General features: G+C 40.7%; 1 long non-coding RNA gene across 1 annotated transcript; it reads right to left on the bottom strand.

Annotated features, from left to right (window-relative positions):
* Positions 1 to 1,953: 1,953 nt before the first annotated feature.
* Positions 1,954 to 14,597, bottom strand: LOC139746098 (uncharacterized). The gene is made up of 3 exons (XR_011712061.1): positions 14,481 to 14,597; positions 13,173 to 13,238; positions 1,954 to 2,442 (listed from the first exon to the last, which is right to left on the bottom strand). It is a non-coding gene; the product is annotated as an uncharacterized lncRNA (long non-coding RNA).
* Between the last annotated feature and the right edge of the window lie 4,276 nt (positions 14,598 to 18,873).

Raw genomic sequence — 18,873 nt, 5'->3', positions numbered from 1 at the left:
TCCCATATAATTTACCAGGAATACTCAACAAACTTATACCTCTGTAATTTGAGCACTCACTCTTATCCCCTTTGCCTTTGTACAATGGCACTATGCAAGCATTCCACCAATCGTCAGGCACCTCAACATGAGTCATACATACATTAAATAACCTTACCAGCCAGTCAACAATACAGTCACCCCCTTTTTTAATAAATTCCACTGCAATACCATCCAAACCTGCTGCCTTGCCGGCTTTCATCTTCCGCAAATCTTTTACTACCTCTTCTCTGTTTACCAAATCATTTTCCCTAACCCTCTCACTTTGCACACCACCTCGACCAAAACACCCTATGTCTGCCACTCTATCATCAAACACATTCAACAAACCTTCAAAATACTCACTCCATCTCCTTCTCACATCACCACTACTTGTCATCACCTCCCCATTAGCCCCCTTCAACATGTTCCCATTTGCTCCCTTGTCTTACGCACTTTATTTACCTCCTTCCAGAAGGTAATGATATAGTCAGAAAATGGCTTAGGAATTTGTTTCTCAGTCCTGACAAATAACTAACTGTCTAAGCATATGAAATAAAAGTTTAATTGTCAAGATATCAATAATTTTTTCATTAAAATATTTAAGTCAAGTGGCCATCTTATCAAACGTGGAAAAAAATTGATTTTTTTTTTTTTTTTTTTTTTATACTTTGTCGCTGTCTTCCGCGTTTGCGAGGTAGCGCAAGGAAACAGACGAAAGAAATGGCCCAACCCCCCCCATACACATGTACATACACACGTCCACACACACAAATATACATACCTACACAGCTTTCCATGGTTTACCCCGGACGCTTCACATGCCTTGATTCAATCCACTGACAGCACGTCAACCCCTGTATACCACATCGCTCCAATTCACTCTATTCCTTGCCCTCCTTTCACCCTCCTGCATGTTCAGGCCCCGATCACACAAAATCTTTTTCACTCCATCTTTCCACCTCCAATTTGGTCTCCCTCTTCTCCTCGTTCCCTCCACCTCCGACACATATATCCTCTTGGTCAATCTTTCCTCACTCATTCTCTCCATGTGCCCAAACCATTTTAAAACACCCTCTTCTGCTCTCTCAACCACGCTCTTTTTATTTCCACACATCTCTCTTACCCTTACGTTACTTACTCGATCAAACCACCTCACACCACACATTGTCCTCAAACATCTCATTTCCAGCACATCCATCCTCCTGCGCACAACTCTATCCATAGCCCACGCCTCGCAACCATACAACATTGTTGGAACTACTATTCCTTCAAACATACCCATTTTTGCTTTCCGGGATAATGTTCTCGACTTCCACACATTTTTCAAGGCTCCCAAAATTTTCGCCCCCTCCCCCACCCTATGATCCACTTCCGCTTCCATGGTTCCATCCGCTGACAGATCCACTCCCAGATATCTAAAACACTTCACTTCCTCCAGTTTTTCACCATTCAAACTCACCTCCCAATTGACTTGACCCTCAACCCTACTGTACCTAATAACCTTGCTCTTATTCACATTTACTCTTAACTTTCTTCTTCCACACACTTTACCAAACTCCGTCACCAGCTTCTGCAGTTTCTCACATGAATCCGCCACCAGCGCTGTATCATCAGCGAACAACAACTGACTCACTTCCCAAGCTCTCTCATCCCCAACAGACTTCATACTTGCCCCTCTTTCCAAGACTCTTGCATTTACCTCCCTAACAACCCCATCCATAAACAAATTAAACAACCATGGAGACATCACACACCCCTGCCGCAAACCTACATTCACTGAGAACCAATCACTTTCCTCTCTTCCTACACGTACACATGCCTTACATCCTCGATAAAAACTTTTCACTGCTTCTAACAACTTGCCTCCCACACCATATATTCTTAATATATGGTGCAATATATATGCAAAACATTGATATTCTTGGAATTTGTGACTGGTGTCAGATACAAAAATCTAACAAAAGCGTAAAGCTAACAAGGAGAGAAAATTTCATGGTTCCACTATTTCTAATTCTACTTCAATTTTCACGTAGTGGATAAAGTTTATGAAATATCTATCACCAAGTCTGTCAAAAACACAAGGCCAGAATGTTATACACATTATAACATGTTTACCAAGAAGCCAGCCATATAACCCTGTCAGGTTTGTCATATTCCCCACCACATTTTACTTAATCTCCATGTCATATGCTAACCACCACACTTCTCAAATTTTACACAAGTTTCACATAAACTCCCTAAGCCTATACATTATAATACTGCACAGGAAAGTCATACATTGACCTGATTCACTCTCACCTGATTAAAGTAAATACTCCACAGAACGGTTGGTTGGTTTGTCTTCACTGGAAAAGAGCCTCTGTACGGCAATCTTCAAATCCTCCTCTGCATCCAACCCAACGCAAGTCATATGAACACAGTCTGTTCAACAAAAACATAAAAGTAAAATACTGAGCATGAATATATAGTTACAAAGAACAAACTGGGTGGTTAAGTTTTATCAAGTGTTATCTATGACAGGGAGAGACTGTATAGTTGTGGACAGAATGCCAGTAGTCCACATGTGGGTGAAGCAGAGAGAAACGACAGCTACCTGAGTCAGAGGAGTGTAGCTCTACAACCACATAAGAGTTACCTCTGCGCAGCCATCACTAACTCTCCCAATACCCAAGTGGGTAGTGCTGGTAATATGACTCAGTGGTTTTTGGCTGCCTACCATATAGTGAAAAAACAAAGCATATAGTTATGGATATGGGGGGATATAGACTGGGGGAGGTAAAAGAATTGAAGCGTTTAGGAGCTATCTTGGGTAAGTTTGGAGAGATGGAAGGAGGGTTAAGTGAGAGAGAGCAGGAGAGGGTAGAAGAGTCACTGGGTAACTTACCAGAATAATGAAGGACTAAGATGTAAGGATAGAAGTGAAAAAAAAACTCCATAGTCCTCTCAACCTTGACCTATGCATGCAAAACATGGACATGGAATAAGTCAAAGAGGGCAAGAATCCAGGCTGCAGAAATGAGCTATTTGAGAGGAGCATGTGGTTTGACTAGATGGAATGAAGAAAGAAATGTGGTACATGAAAGATGTGGTATGGCAAGGAATGTAAAGGGAATGAACTGCAAAGTGGTAGAGTCAGTGAAACATAATCATATGAGGTGGTTTGGGCATGTGAAAAGAATGCAATTCAAGTTTACAAGGACCAGGATTGCCTTCCGTTGAGCTTTTCTCTTTCTCAAGTTCTGAACAGTTATATTTCACTCCAAATCTGTTAAGTATGAGATATGCCACTCAAATACCTGTCAGTAATAAATATTCCTCGAGATATGTTCTGCTGTGGCTTTGAATTCCTGAAGGAAGCATATTCCTGTTGTGCATACAATGCTTCCATCACCACATGTGAACCCTTAAAACGATGACCTTCTGACAAAAAACCACAGCAAGAGTTCTGAGAATCAATGATGAGTGATGACACTGGTCTTCACAATACATACGTTCCTTCAAACACTGCACATAATCTGCAAAGGGATGGCAAAGTATTTTCCAACCCTATGATTCACTTCCGCTTCCATGGTTCCATCCGCTGCCAAATCCACTCCCAGATATCTAAAACACTTCACTTCCTCCAGTTTTTCTCCATTCAAACTTACCTCCCAATTGACTTGACCCTCAACCCTACTGTACCTAATAACCTTGTTCTTATTCACATTTACTCTCAACTTTCTTCTTACACACACTTTACCAAACTCAGTCACCAGCTTCTGAAGTTTCTCACATGAATCAGCCACCAGCGCTGTATCATCAGCGAACAACAACTGACTCACTTCCCAAGCTCTCTCATCCACAACAGACTGCATACTTGCTCCTCTTTCCAAAACTCTTGCATTCACCTCCCTAACAACTCCATCCATAAACAAATTAAACAACCATAGAGACATCACAGACCCCTGCCGTAAACCTACATTCACTGAGAACCAATCACTTTCCTCTCTTCCTACTCGTACATATGCCTTACATCCTCGATAAAAACTTTTCACTGCCTCTAGCAACTTGCCTTCCACACCATATATTCTTAATACCTTCCACAGGGCATCTCTATCAACTCTATCATATGCCTTCTCCAGATCTATAAGTGCTACATACAAATCCATTTGCTTTTCTAAGTATTTCTCATGTACATTCTTCAAAGAAAACACCTGAACCACACATCCTCTACCACTTCTGAAACCACAGTGCTCTTCCCCAATCTAATGCTCTGTACATGCCTGCACCCTCTCAATCAATAACCTCCCATATAATTAATGAAGTACATGAGACTTACCGTAGGTCAATTGAAATGTGCTTCAAATTTTATGAAGCAAATCACCTCTGCTAGAAGGGAGCTTTCACATGAGATACGCTTTGCCGCTTCACGCCACCAGACTTTAAAGAGTACGACCAACCACATGAAAGTAACTGAACATTTTGCACTGCTAGAAATATGTAAGCCAAAAGATGCTACAGATTTTGTAGTCTTAACTTTGTAATCTTTGCCAATACACAGCCTAATGTGAAAGAAGGCAGCTGATGAAACGGAAAATTATGGTCAAGTGAACTGTTCCTCCAGATGTTGTAATTACTATGAGAAAGCATACTGGCATCCATCTTTCAAAAACTTAAGGTTATAAAATGTTTTTACTTTTTCATTGACATTTATGATGTTTTAATGTAAAGTGTGGTAACACTTAAACATGCCAAGAATGCCTTGGTTGACATTTTGTTTGCAAGTATTTTTGATGTATCACTGTCATAGTCATCCTAATCTATTCTAAGTGCTTTCACCCTGACAGGATATGACTGGCCATGAACACACACACATGTGCACTTGTTGCATAGTCTGCATACACAGAATAGGTCTGTTTTGGAGTGAAGCGCAACTTTGGGCATTCATTTTCAGTCAATTGATGTAAGAATTAGGATACTTAAACTTGTGATTAGACTGTTTAATTTCCCAATTAGACATTCACAGCTGTTAGATAAAACGATTTTACTAATAAAACTTCTTTTCTGACTTTGGTGTTTTTCATACTTAAACATGCACTGTATTATATACATTAAGAAAGACAGGGGAAAGATGCAGACAAAATGACTGGCAGAGAGACCCACAACTGGTCCCTTAACGGATATGTACCACTCACACTTGCTTACATAAGGCTGGTTTGTAATTATCAGTAACATCCAGCCAATGGTTTAGCATTTTTCTATTCAGATGTCCTACTTCAATCATATCAAAATGGCCCTCTAAGTTTCTAAACTATTCCTGCATTAAAAGCACACCTGACTAGCCTGGCACCACAAATGCCTCAATTGAATGGAACGAGGTAGTTATCCCCCCAAAATTAAATATCTTTAGAATTCACTTCAGATTTTGAGAGAATTTCATAATTCTGGTTCAATAATTCCAAATCTGAACAAAGCAATTAAGGCCAATGTCCTTTTCAACAGTCAGGGGAACCATAAATGACAAGAATATATTCACCGAGATGAGACTGTAATGATTCACTCCCAAAGAGAGGATCCAGGCTTCAACTACAACAGAATGCTGCCCCACACAATGCATACTCCTTAAAAAAAGCTAATCTTGGCTACTACATTTTTATTAGATCCATAGAACCCATATATCTAACGTTAAAGACTTCTGTACTTGCCTAACTTCTTTTTCTAATTGAATCCTGTAGAATGGTAGCCCAACCAATTGCTTGAGGCATGGTGACCAAACAGAGAAACTCTAACTTGAAATACACTTAGGGTAATTTTTTCAAGTATGTCCCAAAGGCCAAAGAAGTTATAAAACTGAAGTAAGCAGGTCCAGATTAAGGATCGTGAGATCCCATGTGTGTAATTCCAATACTCAGGATAAGGCTTGCATAGCATCAAACAAAAATTAAAAAAGGGAAGGCTTAGGATAATCAAGCCCCTTCGCAGTCAATAACCTTGCCATGATGTTGCCTTGAGCTGCAGGATTACTTGGCAATCAATGAAAAACATCTGAATGATGCAAACCTGCTCTCAGAAAAGAAACAAGATCAAATCCTAAACTGGTAACATACTGAAATGTCTTTAATGGAAAATTGCTCAGCTGACCCAGACTATTAATAAAAGTAAGTGTTGTCCAAGGCTGTCCTTTTAAAGGAGTAATCTAAACTAGAATTTATCAGTATTTCCAGCTAGAATTTGAAAGGACCATCTATCTATCTATAACTCTGATGCCCATTCCCTTCAAGAACTCCCTCAAGGGGTGGCCCTGGCAAAAGTCTCCATAACTGGTGAACTCCAGTACCATTTCTTAGCCTTTCAGTATCCCAACCTTATATCCATTACTGGTGAACTCCAGTACCTTTTCTTAGCCTTTCAGTATCCCAACCTTATATCCATTACTGGTGAACTCCAGTATCTTTTCTTAGCCTTTCAGTATCCCAACCTTATATCCATTACTGGTGAACTCCAGTACCTTTTCTTAGCCTTTCACCCCAACCTCAACAATCCACTGGCAGAGGGTAACTCTAGTGCAGCGTTTCTTGATGCTCCTACCTAAGGTTCCAACCTACTACTAACGCTTCTACTACTACTAATGCTCCTGTCTGATGTTCTTAAATACTATCACTATCTAATGCTCCTAACATTTTGCCAAAAGGCAGGGTTAGTGCACAGCACTCACTTTAGGAAAATCTAGACTTACAAAGGGTGAGTTGTGTGAGTTTGTTAAGTGTTGTCACATATAATGTGTGACAAGGAAAGATTTTATGTCTCTGGACAGAATGCCAGTAGTTCACACAGGAGGGAGGCAGAAAGAAAAGACAGCTACCTAGGTCAGAGGAAAGCAGCTTGACAACTACTGTAGTGCTGGCTCAATATGCAGCCATTCCTAACCCTCCTAATATCCAGGTGGGTAATGCCCGTAACATACCTCTCTGGTCAGTGGCTGCCTACCAACTACTACCTACATGAAAGGACCACCGCGGGTCAATTCTTTCATACCTGGTAGAAACCATGAAAAAGGATCATGTGTGCTCCTTCCAAGACAAACCTGGTACATCACCACAGTATATCAATGCCTTGCCCCTGACAAGAGTAAAGGCATTCTCTATTTGCTGGCACTATCTACAGGGAATACAAACAATGAATTCCCCAAAACAAGAATATCTAAAAATCCCCAACTCTTCACACAGTAGATGCATTAGACTTGGAAAACAACCTGCCTAGTTGTTGTAAGTATTTTCTGTGTTACATACCAATGCAAGGTCCAAAAGCTACCATGAGGAATTAAAGTGAAATTGTAAGGCACTATCCCTAACTCTTCTGTGCTCTTAGGCCTGGAATATATAATGGATTATCATATACATGTTAGCTTTCCGTGACATTTAAACAGTTTATAAACATTATCTATCACTGCTATGACCACTGTTAGGGTGGTCATTCCTTACTGGAATGAGGGGTGTTGGAGGCTTCAAACCCCTCCAGAGATCAAAGATTCTCATTAGCTCGCAGGACAACCAACCCAGGAAAGAAAAAAGATGGAGATGCTTTGGCTCACAACATAACCTTTAATACATGACCATAAGCCTTAAGGCACCTCTATAGATGCTAAAATTCTAAATTTACTCAGTGCATATACATGACAGATAAAGAGTGGATGTGAACAAATGAGGGTCTTTTTCATCAGTTCCTGATGCTACTTCACTATACAAGAAACAGTAAGCAAGTATGACAAAATCTAAGATTTTCACTAATCCAAAAGCATGCACTTTGACGTTATGTAGGGAAGCAATGCAATCCCTGAAAACAAAAACATTAATTCAAGACAAACACAGCATTACAACTAATTTCCCACTTTCCAATTCCCATTTTTTCATCAAGTTGAGTACTCCACTCAAACTAAATTCCTTATCAAGACCAGACAACATAATGAATATTTTGGGCTAAAGAAAGAAGCCTCTCATGTTTACATTAATCTATAAAACAATTTCATATAAAATATACTTGTGTGAGGAAGTACCAGGAGAGACTGAGTACAGAATGGAAAAAGGTGAGAACAAAGGAGGTAAGGGGAGTGGGGGAGGAATGGGATGTATTTAGGGAAGCAGTGATGGCTTGCGCAAAAGATGCATGTGGCATGAGAAGCGTGGGAGGGGGGTTGATTAGAAAAGGTAGTGAGTGGTGGGATGAAGAAGTAAGATTATTAGTGAGAGAGAAGAGAGAGGCATTTGAACGATTTTTGCAGGGAAAAAATGCAAATGAGTGGGAGAGGTATAAAAGAAAGAGGCAGGAGGTCAAGAGAAAGGTGCAAGAGGTGAAAAAGAGGAAAAATGAGAGTTGGGGTGAGAGAGTATCATTAAATTTCAGGGAGAATAAAAAGATGTTCTGGAAGGAGGTAAATAAAGTGCATAAGACAAGGGAGCAAATGGGAACTTCAGTGAAGGGGGCTAATGGGGAGGTGAAAACAAGCAGTGGTGATGTGAGAAGGAGATGGAGTGAGTATTTTGAAGGTTTGTTGAATGTGTTTGATGATAGAGTGGTAGATATAGGGTGTTTTGGTCGAGGTGGTGTGCAAAGTGAGAGGGTTAGGGAAAATGATTTAGTAAATAGAGAAGAGGTAGTAAAAGCTTTATGGAAGATGAAAGCCGGCAAAGCAGCAGGTTTGGATGGTATTGCAGTGGAATTTATGAAAAAAGGGGGTGACTGTATTGTTGACTGGTTGGTAAGGTTATTTAATGTATGTATGATTCATGGTGACGTGCCTGACGATTGGCGGAATGCTTGCATAGTGCCATTGTACAAAGGCAAAGGTGATAAGAGTGAGTGCTCAAATTACAGAGATATAAGTTTGCTGAGTATTCCTTGTAAATTATATGGGAGGGTATTGATTGAGAGGGTGAAGGCGTGTACAGAGCATCAAATTGGGGAAGAGCAGTGTGGTTTCAGAAGTGGTAGAGGATGTGTGGATCAGGTGTTTGCTTTGAAGAATGTATGTGAGAAATACTTAGAAAAACAAATGGATTTGTATGTAGCATTTATGGATCTGGAGAAGGCATATGATAGAGTTGATAGAGATGCTCTGTGAAAGGTTTTAAGAATACATGGTGTGGGAGGCAAGTTGTTAGAAGCAGTGAAAAGTTTTTATCGAGGATGTAAGGCATGTGTACGTGTAGGAAGAGAGGAAAGTGATTGGTTCTCAGTGAATGTAGGTTTGCGGTAGGGGTGTGTGATGTCTCCATGGTTGTTTAATTTGTTTATGGATGGGGTTGTTAGGGAGGTGAATGCAAGAGTTTTGGAAAGTGGGGCAAGTATGCAGTCTGTTGTGGATGAGAGAGCTTGGCAAGTGAGTCAGTTGTTGTTCGCTGATGATACAGCGCTGGTGGCTGATTCATGTAAGAAACTGCAGAAGCTGGTGACTGAGTTTGGTAAAGTGTGTGAAAGAAGAAAGTTAAGAGCAAATGTGAATAAGAGCAAAGGTTATTAGTTACAGTAGGGTTGAGGGTCAAGTCAATTGGGAGGTAAGTTTGAATGGAGAAAAACTGGAGGAAGCAAAGTGCTTTAGATATCTGGGAGTGGATCTGGCAGCAGATGGAACCATGGAAGCGGAAGTGAATCATAGGGTGGGGGAGGGGGCGAAAATCCTGGGAGCCTTGAAGAATGTGTGGAAGTCGAGAACATTATCTCGGAAAGCAAAAATGGGTATGTTTGAAGGAATAGTGGTTCCAACAATGTTGTATGGTTGCAAGGCGTGGGCTATGGATAGAGTTGTGCGCAGGAGGGTGGATGTGCTGGAAATGAGATGTTTGAGGAATATATGTGGTGTGAGGTGGTTTGATCAAGTAAGTAATGTAAGGGTAAGAGAGATGTGTGGAAATAAAAAGAGCGTGGTTGAGAGAACAGAAGAGGGTGTTTTGAAATGGTGTGGGCACATGGAGAGAATGAGTGAGGAGAGATTGACCAAGAGGATATAGGTGTCGGAGGTGGAGGGAACGAGGAGAAGTGGGAGACCAAATTGGAGGTGGAAAGATGGAGTGAAAAAGATTTTGAGTGATCGGGGCCTGAACATGCAGCAGGGTGAAAGGCGGGCAAGGAATAGAGTGAATTGGATCGATGTGGTATACCGGGGTCGACGTGCTGTCAGTGGATTGAATCAGGGCATGTGAAGCGTCTGGGGTAAACCATGGAAAGTTGTGTGGAGCATGTGGAAAAGGAGCTGTGGTTTTGGGCATTATTGCATGACAGCTAGAGACTGAGTGTGAACGAATGGGGCCTTTGCTGTCTTTTCCTAGCGCTACCTCGCACACATGAGGGGGGAGGGGGATGGTATTCCATGTGTGGCGAGGTGGCGATGGGAATGAATAAAGGCATACAGTGTGAATTGTGTGCATGGATATATATGTATGTGTCTGTGTGTGTATATATATGTGTACATAGAGATGTATAGGTATGTATATTTGCGCGTGTGGACGTGTATGTATATTCATGTGTATGGGGGTGGGTTGGGCCATTTCTTTCGTCTGTTTCCTTGTGCTACCTCGCAAACGCGGGTGATAGCGACAAAGCAAAATAAATAAATAAATATTTTTGCAATGGAACGAGTACTGTATCTGGAATATATGAACTTATCGAAAAGGAAAAGGTGAGTAAACCATCCATGCAGATTGATTAGCAGCATCCTGGAAGAGACATATCTCTTTAGAAACAACTGTGGGTTCACAAAGTTTACAGTGGGAAAAATGAGAAAGTTACTGAAAATTTGGAAAGCGAAAGCGAGCACATGCACATAAGGAGTTTGGGTGGGACAAATCTATTGTGATATGCTAGGATTGCATGGACAGCAGGATGTGTTGTGAAGGTTATATCACACTCTGATCATGGACAAAAAAAAAAACATATACTACAGACATCTTACTAAAAGTATACTTGGGAAATAATTATAATATTTTAGATCATTCAAGCAGTGCACATCAAAAGGGTTTTCTTCAGTTAATTACACTGTATAATAAATAAACAGTACCTAACCCAGCAAATTTTTACTTTTTACCATGGAGAAATATCAATTATAAAATAGCATGTAAATACCATAAACATTGCTATACCATACACAAGCAAATGGATTTGCATGTAGCATTTATGGATCTGGAGAAGGCATATGATAGAGTTGATAGAGATGCTCTGTGGAAGGTATTAAGAATATATGGTGTGGGAGGCAAGTTGTTAGAAGCAGTGAAAAGTTTTTATCGAGGATGTAAGGCATGTGTACGTGTAGGAAGAGAGGAAAGTGATTGGTTCTCAGTGAATGTGGGTTTGCGGCAGGGGTGTGTGATGTCTCCATGGTTGTTTAATTTGTTTATGGATGGGGCTGTTAGGGAGGTGAATGCAAGAGTTTTGGAAAGAGGGGCAAGTATGCAGTCTGTTGTGGATGAGAGAGCTTGGCAAGTGAGCCAGTTGTTGTTCGCTGATGATACAGCGCTGGTGGCTGATTCATGTGAGAAACTGCACAGGCTGGTGACTGAGTTTGGTAAAGTGTGTGAAAGAAGAAAGTTAAGAGCAAATGTGAATAAGAGCAAAGGTTATTAGTTACAGTAGGGTTGAGGGTCAAGTCAATTGGGAGGTAAATTTGAATGGAGAAAAACTGGAGGAAGCAAAGTGCTTTAGATATCTGGGAGTGGATCTGGCAGCAGATGGAACCATGGAAGCGGAAGTGAATCATAGGGTGGGGGAGGGGGCGAAAATCCTGGGAGCCTTGAAGAATGTGTGGAAGTCGAGAACATTATCTCGGAAAGCAAAAATGGGTATGTTTTAAGGAATAGTGGTTCCAACAATGTTGTATGGTTGCGAGGCGTGGGCTATGGATAGAGTTGTGCGCAGGAGGGTGGATGTGCTGGAAATGAGATGTTTGAGGACAATGTGTGGTGTGAGGTGGTTTGATCAAGTAAGTAATGTAAGGGTAGGAGAGATGTGTGGAAATAAAAAAAGTGTGCTTGAGAGAGCAGAAGAGGGTGTTTTGAAATGGTTTGGGCACATGGAGAGAATAAGTGAGGAAAGATTAACCAAGAGGATATATGTGTCGGAGGTGGAGGGAACGAGGAGAAGTGGGAGACCAAATTGGAGGTGGAAAGATGGAGTGAAAAAGATTTTGTGTGATCGGGGCCTGAACATGCAGGAGGGTGAAAGGCGGGCAAGGAATAGAGTGAATTGGATCGAAATGGTATACCGGGGTTGACGTGCTGTCAGTGGATTGAATCAGGGCATGTGAAGCGTCTGGGGTAAACCATGGAAAGTTGTGTGGGGCCTGGATGTGGAAAGGGAGCTGTGGTTTCGGGCATTATTGCGTGACAGCTGGAGACTGAGTGTGAACGAATGGGGCCTTTGTTGTCTTTTCCTAGTGCTACCTCGCACACATGAGGGGGGAGGGGGATGGTATTCCATGTGTGGCGAGGTGGCGATGGGAATGAATAGGGGCAGACAATGTGAATTGTGTGCATGGGTATATATGTATGTGTCTGTGTGCGTATATATATGTGTACATTGAGATGTATAGGTATGTATATTTGCGTGTGTGGGCGTGTGTGTGTGTGTACATTGTGTATGGGGGTGGGTTGTGCCATTTCTTTCGTCTGTTTCCTTGCGCTACCTCGCAAATGCGGGAGACAGTGACAAAGCAAAATAATAATAATAATAATAAGTCATGGTTACAGCGTAGCAAGTATTCAGTACAATACACAGTATGGACATGCCCAGTATTTGGTTACATCTCACCTTCATAACACCTAGATGGTATAACTCTACAACAGTTCTACCCTATACACAGGTATAAATTACTACAATACTAAGTCGTATATGTGGCAAATTCTTTCTATGGAAATACCTGGTATACACAGCCACATTCTACCGTGGTCAGGACAAGGTTATATTTTACCATGACATCGACTTGCACATACTTATACTGCAATACGCCCACTGTGTGGTTATGCCTTAAAAGTAATAGCTAATGCATTATTACTCTGAACACTGTGAAACATGTTCTATGTTTCCATATCAACAACGTGCCTGGTACTCTTGATTACAAATCACTACAGTAACAGAGTAAATAACTGTACAAGATCATCATGATATCAAATGCTGTTACATCTTACCAGAGGTTCTGCATCAGGAGCCTCATCCAAGGCACGGGTTTCAAATTCTTCCTCTATTCTTTGAACCTAAAAAGAAAAAAAAAAACTCATGAAATTACAGTTTCCACAACATGAAAATAGAGCCTGTGTTGGCTGCTGCATAAAGTCCAAATTATCACCAAATGATGAAAAGTGCTGATCACTTTTACCAAAACAAAAATTTATTTACCTTAATTGTGAGAAAATTGCATCTATGAGTAAATAAGATTTTGTTATAATAAACTAAAGAGAAATTTGCATCCATGGGTAAATAAGATTTTGACATAATAAACTTAGAATATGTGGGTTACAATACGTACATACACGAGTTGTTTTAATTTTGTATGCATCTGCGGGTACTATCATTCAAGAAAAATTTATGTGACCGAGTATAGTAATTCCTCAACTTCTTGCATACTGTTGAAGCCCTCTATCAGAATAATTAAGAAAAAAAATGTTTGTTCAGCGTTCCCTAAACCAAGCCTGACAGCCTAGCATTATGCTTCTGTGCAAACCCGAGCAAATCACGTCTAGCTGAAGGTTCGGAGAATAACACATCCATGTAGCACTTTCATGAAATGATATAAAGCTTTCTTGTTTCAAACTTGATTTACACACCAAATAAAGCTCTCTAGAATTTAAACAAAGCATTGTGTGGATATATGGTGTCACCCGCCAGCAAGACCTGTATAAAATTCAAAACAGATTTTGATGAAAGTGGTACCAATGGATTTTTGAAAATCCATATTGTTGATATTGAGTAATTCTGCCCATCTTTCCTCAACTTCATGGACCTATTCACATTGTGGGGACACCACTCTATATGAGGTCTATAGTTTAAGGAACACATTAGTATCATTGTCGTCAAAATTCATCCACTGTAATACGTGTTTCCATAAACTGATGAACTGCCTCCACATTTTCCTTTTTATCTACAACAGTGTAGTGTTTTATCTCAACACTACACTGTGTTCATAGCTAATAATGATGCCAAGTTGAAAAGATGAGACAATAGAAAATGCTTATGGTACATAATTGACGTAAGATAACAGGACACAATTATAAACAACTACACTTTATATTAGAAATACTGACAAATATCAGATAAAAATGAGTTTCAAATCACCAAAACACCCTTATTTACCCAAATATTGTAAAAATTCAGCGAGTTGACAGTTTATTTCTTGAAGTTTACAAACGATGTGACGCCCTTGTTTGAGTGTTTCATAACTACCTTACTGGATAAAAACGTATCTACTTTTTAAATGGTACTAAGGTTACATTACTCACTTATGGTCGCTGCATACAGTAGATAATCTATAATCACTTCGTTATTATGGATGAAATATACAAGAAACTTTTCCCTCCACCACATACAAACATTACAGAAGTCACAACGAAATTTTAATTACAGGTTGCGTTATGTATTATCACATGGCTTTTGTATCTATTTTCAGTATTAATTTCAAACCAATTTCATAAATGCTGGTTTAGAATTTATTGAAAGGAGTATGTTTTATTAGATAACATATACTAATCCTTATTTGCATAATTTATTATATAAATTGTCCTAAAAATATCTTACGTAAGCTGTATATAAACATTTCACCTCTCAGGACATTCTCTGATAAATCAGATTAAAGTTTTAGAAATCTGAATTATCATTCGGGCTGGTAACACGGCCCCTGTCACTAATTAAATTGTAATTACCTAGACATAGTTAGGTTTTTCATCAAAAATAGATACATTAATTCGGGTTTCGAAAGGGTTCTATAAAAGATTAATTTTCTGATAGAAATTAAATCGACCCTGTATGAGTTTATTTTGTACAGGTAATTTGGTAAGATTACCTGTACTAGACAATTAAATTTGCATATCTGACTTTATAATTACCATCTTCTACGTTGGCATATAGTTAATTTTCGAATATATAATCTTATCTAAGATTATTGCATTTCATATTTTGATAGCAAAGCTCCTATCCTGGCAATTGTTGTAATATCTACAATCGCCATTAATGGCGGCACCAGCGGTCCCTGGTTGCCGGTGGGGGTCATCCTTGCCCGATGATTGGCTGGTTCTCCCTCAGGATGGCATGGCCTACAGTTCTGATTGGCTAACTTCATTTTCTTTTGGCCAATTGGGTGTTTTTTTTTTTTTTTTTTATACATGACGAAGGAGAACACGACTTATTTATTGCAACTATATCCAATGAAGGTGATAATCATGAGCAAATGTATATAAGATGACCTAGGCTGATGAACAAAGCAGGGATTTTCTAAGCTTATGTAATACATAAATCAGAATTTGGCTTATATGAACGGTATTTATCAGTGAGGTGTTCGTGATTACTCTAATCATCATAGGAAAAAAAGTCAGGAGAAACCATGGGGTGGGATCAGGTGACGGGAAAGCATGTGATGTGTACTCTGGGACAACTCGAGTAATATTGACAAATTGATGGTCTTTCTCAGAGAAACAGAATTGATGCAGATGATGTAAAGTGGTTCGTGGGTGGTTCTGTGTGGCGGGGTTGGCTTCGGTGTGAGGCTCCTCCTCACACTTAGGCTGGTGGCATGGTGGGTGGACACGTCCTCACATTAGACGGTCGGCCTTGAGGGGAGGTGGTGATCCTCCGGGGCAGCTGCGCCATGAGGTTGCGCCGTTGGATTTCCGAATGAATTATCATCTATGTGGATGACGTGGTGGTGGAGGATGATCTTTCGTCTGTCTTATCTCTTCACACTCTTGGGTAAACTGTGGCTGCTGTGCCGACTGGGCTGTGTTTGCCGCCACCTTGGCTCAATACCCACAAAATCTTCCTATTATTTTCAATTATTTGTTTATTACAATACCAGAATTTTAATTTCATCTATTTTTTCTGTAATTTTCTTCTAGAATGGGCCTTTAGGGGTGACTTTAATCGCATATTGAATAGGGTTGCAGGCACTAATGACTTTCCTCATAGGTTGATGGCCGTAAATGTCAACAAACAACTAACGTAGTCTGCCAGCTTCGTGGTCTCCGCTTGGAGTTGATTGCTTCATAAAAAAGAGGTTTTATTTATAGCCAGGTTAATGAGTCATGGCAGACCATTGGCTGTAACCACTGGCGAATGACGGGTCAACTATAGGTGAACATGGTGGACAACTCTGTAGTTCCCACAGCAAGAAAATGTAGATTAAAGTCATTCGTCTGAAACTTTGGTTTATATTACGATTCATTCAGGCGATAACTACTAATTGTTCACAGTCTTTTGGAACGTCTGACCCCGCCATATAGATTATTACAGTGATATGGTTGTTTGTGTGTATCACTAGTTTAGCTCAACATGGGAATAATGACTACTTACGTTTTATATTTGCAGTATACAAACAATGAGACCAGCTTTTGAAACTCCTTGTGCTGGTAAATAATGACAAACCATTGCGTCTTGTTTACCCTAAAGTTTCCCAAAACAAGAATAGTAACGATAATAACATTGCTATTGAAAGGATTTGTCCTCACAGTTGCCACCAGTTTTAAGCTTATATTTAAAGATGGATGATAATAGATTAACCTATAATGTACCCATTACTTCAGATCTACCATGACCCACACATAAACACTAGTAGGTTTTATATACAAAACGTCGTAATTTAAATGCTTATAGAAAAATATGCCTTAATTTATTCAAATTAAAATGGAAATTAAGACTCCGTTCATTTCCAGACTTCCAGTCAAACAACGGGTTGGATATGATGACCTTCCGTCTACCGTCGAGGACCACGTCACCCTCAGTCGAGGACCACGTCACCCTCAGTCACCTGCTGACCTCGCAAGAGGGAGGGAGGAAGCCGTTATGACAGCACTCAAGTGTCTTGCCTCAAGGCGGGTGGTACCTCCTTCACGTGTAAGTTTGATAGGGAGGTAAACCTTCGTCGAGTCAAGACGTGAACCACCGACATAAATGATGTACATGACGGTATGTGGCAGGCTGGGACCCTCCCTCCGACTTATGTCACGATAGGGAGCATTTGGTTCCTCAGGGAGCGCTATGCTCTCAGGGTATTGTTAGCCGGGAGGCCATAGTTTTGTGTCGGGGAGTGAGTTGTCGTAGCATCTTAAGGCCTGTCTACACGAGCGGGCCTGATCGGCGGGCATGCCCGTTAACGGGCATATTTGACGGGCAAACGATCAAATTGCCCGAAAGCCCGCCGAGCGAAATCACTGAGCTGGTGCCCTGCCAGCGCAAGATAATATCGTGAACCCAGAGCGGGCCTTCATGCCACATCCCACGGCATAGTAGCACAGTGAACATTTAACGATGGCAGCCCAGGATCTATAACTCTAGTGAGCCACCAGCAATTTTTTGGTCTAAAGCACTTACTAGTACTTTGATTGACCTATATATTGTCTATATATACACGAGAAACAGAAATGTTAATAGATATGACTCATCAAATTAATCATCAATACCCATTATGTAGGTATAGTTACTTATATCACAATGTCACAACATTATTTACACGTAACATGTTTATAACAGATTCACTTACCTGTTAGTAGTCAGCCTTCAGCACCTCGTATATGGCCCTACATGTTTCTGGTATTATGCGAGACAAGCTTTGCTTTGAAATGCGTGTACTGTACTGCAACTCCGAATAAGTAGACCCACTTGCTAAAAATCGCAGAGTTGCTTCCAGACGAGCTTCTGCTGTAATGCTGTTTCTCATAACTGTGTCTCTCTGCACTATGTATGGCTCCACCACTGATAACAAGATGTAAAAAGTGCTTACACTCTTTTTTTTTTTTTTTTTTTTTTTTTTTTTTTTTTTTATACTTTGTCGCTGTCTCCCGCGTTTGCGAGGTAGCGCAAGGAAACAGACGAAAGAAATGGCCCAACCCCCCCCCCCCCATACACATGTACATACACACGTCCAGACACGCAAATATACATACCTACACAGCTTTCCATGGTTTACCCCAGACGCTTCACATGCCTTGCTTCAATCCACTGACAGCACGTCAACCCCTGTATACCACATGACTCCAATTCACTCTATTTCTTGCCCTCCTTTCACCCTCCTGCATGTTCAGGCCCCGATCACACAAAATCTTTTTCACTCCATCTTTCCACCTCCAATTTGGTCTCCCTCTTCTCCTCGTTCCCTCCACCTCCGACACATATATCCTCTTGGTCAATCTCTCCTCACTCATTCTCTCCATGTGCCCAAACCATTTCAAAACACCCTCTTCTGCTCTCTCGACCACGCTCTTTTTATTTCCACACATCTCTCTTACCCTTACGTTACTTACTCGATCAAACCACCTCACACCACACATTGTCCTCAAACATCTCATTTCCAGCACATCCATCCTCCTGCGCACATCTCTATCCATAGCCCACGCCTCGCAACCATACAGCATTGTTGGAACCACTATTCCCTCAAACATACCCATTTTTGCTTTCCGAGATAATGTTCTCGACTTCCACACATTTTTCAAGGCTCCCAAAATTTTCGCCCCCTCCCCCACCCTATGATCCACTTCCGCTTCCATGGTTCCATCCGCTGACAGATCCACTCCCAGATATCTAAAACACTTCACTTCCTCCAGTTTTTCTCCATTCAAACTCACCTCCCAATTGACTTGACCCTCACCCCTACTGTACCTAATAACCTTGCTCTTATTCACATTTACT

This window comes from Panulirus ornatus, chromosome 64 (assembly GCF_036320965.1).
Source record: "Panulirus ornatus isolate Po-2019 chromosome 64, ASM3632096v1, whole genome shotgun sequence".
NCBI lineage: Eukaryota > Metazoa > Arthropoda > Malacostraca > Decapoda > Palinuridae > Panulirus > Panulirus ornatus.
Note: the sequence above shows the minus strand (reverse complement) of the source record. Positions and strands in the feature narration are given on the sequence as shown.